The sequence below is a fragment of the Trachemys scripta genome, chromosome 2 (genome assembly GCF_013100865.1).
Source record: "Trachemys scripta elegans isolate TJP31775 chromosome 2, CAS_Tse_1.0, whole genome shotgun sequence".
NCBI lineage: Eukaryota > Metazoa > Chordata > Testudines > Emydidae > Trachemys > Trachemys scripta.
Genome location: NC_048299.1, coordinates 164,072,518 through 164,077,975, shown reverse-complemented (window position 1 = coordinate 164,077,975; position 5,458 = coordinate 164,072,518).

The following is a 5,458-nucleotide window of genomic DNA, read 5'->3' as shown; positions in this document are numbered from 1 at the left end:
CCTCCACTCCACCTCCTCGCCTGAGCAGGCTTTTAAGCGCCCCCAACCACTAGGCGTCATAGGCGGCCGCCTAGTTTGTCTAAGTGGTTGCACCGGCCCTGTCTGGAGCTGGTAGACCGGATGACCTTTCTAACAGCTCCAGATTGCCCAATTTCAATATGACTGGTTTGAAATGTGGGAGGACGTGACCGTTCGCTTTCCAGTTTATGGCTGCTCCCACTGCTTAGCCAAAGGCCTTAGCGTAGGAACAGGGCCTCAGACTGTCACAGTGAGAGAAGGCCCTTACACAGGCAGACAGTGATTTTGATTCTTTCTTTTATACCTCTATAACTAGCTAAATGATAAACATGTACCTACATTCTTAAAGTATAGGCCTTTACAGACAGGCCTGAATATCTGTATCCTAACACTCCATCCCCCCATTTTTTTTTCTTTTAAAATCCTCCTGCCCAGGTATCCCTGGAAAAGCATAGGACATATGGCGACACACTTCCTGATAGGGCCAGGCATCAAGGTGGAAGTTGTCAATATTCCATCTGTCCCACTGCCCCTTGTGTAGTACCGTGCCCTGCACCTTCTCTCGTACGGGCACACCGCACCTATTCCAATTAGCGTTACAGACTTCCCGTTATAGTGGGCCCGAGAAGGTTGGGTCCGGGTTGTCTAGTACACTGAGGGGGAGGGATTACTACATTACTTATAGGTTATAATTAGTGGTTGTTCTCTAGGGGGGTGTGCCCCCCTTGATCGTTTCCATATGCAACATAACACAAATACAGTTAACAATACACCAGCTGCTATGATAATCCACAGCAACGCCGAGAGTCCTGACCACTGCAGTATGGTCCAACATCCTGGCCACCACCAAAAACACTGCTCTTCCTCCTTTGATAGGGTTAAAATTTTGTCAGTGCCATCCTGTAGTGTATTGTAAATGTGTCCAACGCTTGCAGCAAATTGCTCTTCTGATCTTTGTGTACTCTTGTCCATTTTGCGTGTCCATCGAATATCCACAGTGAAATTTGATATTGTCCAAACCAATTCAACTACTTGGTACGGCATGGGGTAGTAGGTTCAATTGTTTACAATGAGTAAGTCCACTGATCCATTGGTGCACCGTAGTCTAGGTGCCAGTGTATAAAAGTTCATACTTTGGTCATATACTGGAAGGATTTTGCCTCCTAGTGTTATATTGCAGGATTGCATACATTCCCAACAGAATACACTGACCCCATATACATTACCCAAAAAGGCCCCCCCTTTGCAACAGGCCATTGATCCTGCACCTCCATAGTCATAGGAGAGGGGCACATCCATACTCCTCCTCTGGATATACAACTGCTTAATGTGATGACAGTCCAATTTACCCCATTCCACCCCTCCACACACACACCTATTTCCTAGTGGCTCCCAACGCGCTCCCCCTTCCCTAGTTACTCCCATAGGGTTCAAGGGACTACCTTATTTGCATTTCCTTCCCATGGCATCATAGTAACAATTACACAAGAACTGTCCCCACAGGTCGGTTTGTTATTTTCCAGGTAGATGGGTATGTTTTTGCAATTGTGGATAAATATGGGTTAGCCTCCCGATTTAATACTGAAGGCCATTGTTCTGACCAAGCATCTCTCATAATATCCATTAACATTAATAACTGAGCATTTTGAATACCTACACACACTTCTCCCCATGTTAATGGGTGGAGGAAGCCATACACACATAACAAAATTTACACGTCCCCTTTCCCAATCCCGTTTGTACCTTTTTATTTTTGTGCAGTGAACCCACTCCATTCTCTGTACCCAATAATAGCAGACTGGGCCCTAATTGGTCAAGGACAAGATAGGGGCCCTTCCATTTAGGAGCTGGGAATGGATGGTGTTGACCTGCAATCTTGTACATCACTAGATCTCTCACTGTGGGTAGATTATGCTCCCCGGGCAAGTCATACCATGCTTTGACTTGCTGCTCCTTGCTCGTCTCAGCCTTTGATACCATTCAACACCACGTGTTGCTGACAAGCCTGTGGGATTTAGCAGAAGTGGATGAGTCTCTGATCCTTTCTGGTAGCATCGGGACGCTGTCCATCCACCTTCACTTGCTCTGGCTGGCCGCCCCACCAGCTGCCATTCCCTCCACTGGCCACCCCGCCAGCCGCTCGCTGCTCCCTTGGCCACCCCACCAGCTGCTCCGCTGGCCACCCCGCCAGCTGCTGTTCCACCGGCCACCCTTGCTGGCCGCTCCACCTGTCTGTCACCTTCTGCTCCCACCTCTCTGCTGTGACCTCTGGAGGTCAGTCTTCTGAGGTTTCACCCAGCTCCTAGTGACTATCATCTCTTAGTGGGAGAACTGCCTTGCTGAAGCAGGCTGGATAAAAACGCTGTCCCACAACAAGTGATTTACTCTAGTAAATCAGATCTAGTGATCACTTTACAAAACAAAAAACTCATGAAGCCTTAATTAGCTCTATCTTTGGGAGAGGCAGGTTAAACCATGCCTGGAACTATGAGATAGAGTCCACGCCTCCTGGCAGGGACCTCTGTCCCCACCCTTTCTTACCTTCACAGGGGTCGGGCATTCAAGCCCCTGGCTTAGCAAGTTCATTTCAGTTGAGGATGACCCGCTCAATCAGGACAGGCTAAGCACAGTTCTGCTCCCCTTTACTCATACAATAAAGATAACAACACCGATAACATTTCACTACCCCTGCATTCAGTACTTAGGTGATTTGTAACCCAACACCAGCCAAAGTGTGGGCAACACAGCTCTGTCTGCTGCATACCTAGGCAGAGTGGGTGCATTCATGTGATCCTGAAGCCTTTCCCCTCCCGAGCTAGCTGTCAGGGGAGAGCTCATTCAGACCCTGCTTACATTAGAATCGCAGGACTGGAAGGGTCCTTAAGAGGTCATCTAATCCCGCCCCCTGCACTATGCCAGGACTATGTATCATCTAGACCATCCTTGACAGGTGTTTGTCTAACCTGCTTTTAAAAATCTCCAATGACAGAGATTCCACAACCTCCCTAGGCAAATTATTCCAGTGCTTAACTACCCTGACAAGTAGAAAGTTTTTCCTAATATCCAACCTAAACCGCCCTTGCTTCAATTTAAGCCATTGCTTCTTGTCCTATCATCAGAGGTTAACAAGAACAATTTATCTCCCTCCCCCTAAGTGTTGCTTCATGTTATTGTTCCCAGTCAGGAGGAGGAGGAGTGCATACTATTTATTTTATTTATTGCATTTTAATAGGGAATGCACTTTGCATTACCTGAACTAGCCACTGGGTGTCAGGGTAGCACCACAAGAGACCAGGATCTCAGAAAAATGCTTTCCTGATTTTACTCCCTCATCAACGCAGAGCTGTGTGTACAATTTGCTGTAATGGGGACTAATAGATAATGAGCTGAGACTGTGGATAAGACAGGGGCATGAGGGAATGTCAAATTCATCACTCTTGTAACCAAATTCTGCCCTGAACCCAGTGAATACACCTTAAACGTCACCCCAACACTCAGTGAGACTTTATTAAATGTATCTCAAACTTATCTAGTCATTTTACATTAAACCTGGAGCTTAAGCCTCCACCCTCCAAGGCCCAGGTCCCCTCCGATACAATGCTAGAGTGCTTGCTGAATCAGTACTCCAAACCTCAAGTTCCAGGGCCAAAGGCACACCTAATCCTACACCCTGGGTCCCTCAAGATCAAGGTCACTCCTAGTCTAGTGTCATGACCGTCCTTGCCTGAAATCTAGTGCTAGAATCATCCACAACTGCGTACAACAACCCGGCAACCCCCTCAAAACCCAATGCATGAATGGTCCATTGAAGCACAATCAGCACTCCTCAGACCCAGATCAAATGCCACCCAATCCCCTGCTCTAAACTTTTCACCCCAGTCTAAAGCAATGAGTTTCTCTCCCCCATGAGATCCCAGGCTTGAGCTCCTAATCAAGTTCCCAGCCAGGGAAAGACCAGGGTTTTATGTGGGGGAAAGGTAACCCCCTTAAGATGCACAGCAACTAGGGGCTGAACAGGGGAAGAGAAAATGAAACTTGGAGCAGAGAATTGTCATTCCCACCACAAACCATTCAACACCTCAAAGGAGCTGCCCTCGTCACAGCCTCAGTGTTCCATTCCTACCCCTGCTCAGCTGTCACTCTCTGGCATCCCCACCCCACCCCTGGGATAGCCTCGCCTTTTCATTGCTGCTCACGTCATAGCTCCAGTCAACTGTCATCCCCAATGGTACAAGGCCCAGCAGGACTCAAACCCAGGCCTACCGAGCTACCAGGCAGGGAACACCTCCACACTGCCACCCGACAGCTGCCGTAATCAGCTTCACCACCCATAGCCCACTGAGGACACAGACCCCAGGAAGCCCCAACTCAAGGGGTCCGACAGGCTGCAGCCTCATGGCTCACCAAGGCACGCCCCAGGCACGGTGAACATTTCCCAGGCCTCAAAGTCCAGGTCTGCCTCCATGTTCCACGGGAGCATTACTGAATTCCCCCACAGTGGGCACTGGTGGATTCTGGTGCAGCAGACAACTTCACAGATGCCAATACAGCCCAAGCCTTGGCTATTCTGGTACAACAAAAAATGGTCCTGTTGCCGGCCCACAGGGCCCCGAGGGGGCAACAGGGTTTGTTGCCCGGTGTGCGCCGCACCAAAAGACACACCAGGGTGGAGAAGCAAACCAAATTTATTTGAGATCTTGAAAAGGCACTCAGGAGACCAGCATGTTTTAAATGAGAAGCGCAGCAAATACAAGCAAGTGTTCCATTTTATATTCCAAGCGGTTTTGAGTACGCCTTTTGTTTTGTTTCTTTTTTTTACCCCTTCCGTCCTGAGCAGGTACAGCAGGCATACATTGTGGCATGTTAGAAAAGTTCCCGTTTGCATGCTTATTTTTGACCTTGCAAGCTAAGACGTAGTAGGCTTCCCCCCCCCCTTTTTTTTTATTATTACTGCTTTTGCTAGTGCGAGCAAAACTGCAGCTGTCTGCTAAAAAAGCTGACCAGTACATATTTTGCTTTAGCATTAGGCTGCTAGCATGGAGGCTGGTTAAAGTTTACAAGATGGAGTTACTGTGGCTTACTTAGACCCAGCGCAGGGGAGTTTTATTGGCACTTATGGCCTTCCACCCCCCCCCGAGTTACCTGGTAGCTATGCCTAGTGACGCTAACAGTCCCCAACCTAGTGGACACTATCGATTGCTCACTCCTGTCAATGGGGCCAGTAACACAGAAGACAGTTCCTCTGGAAGTTGCCATTTGGAACCATTGGGAAATGCTTCTGTTTGGGATGATTCGCTTGCCACACTTCCCCATAATCCTAGGCATTTTGTGGCTGGAAGCTCATGATCTGCACATCCTTCAGTATCAGAGGGGTAGCCGTGTTAGTCTGAATCTGTAAAAAGCAACAGAGGGTCCTGTGGCACCTTTGAGACTAACAGAA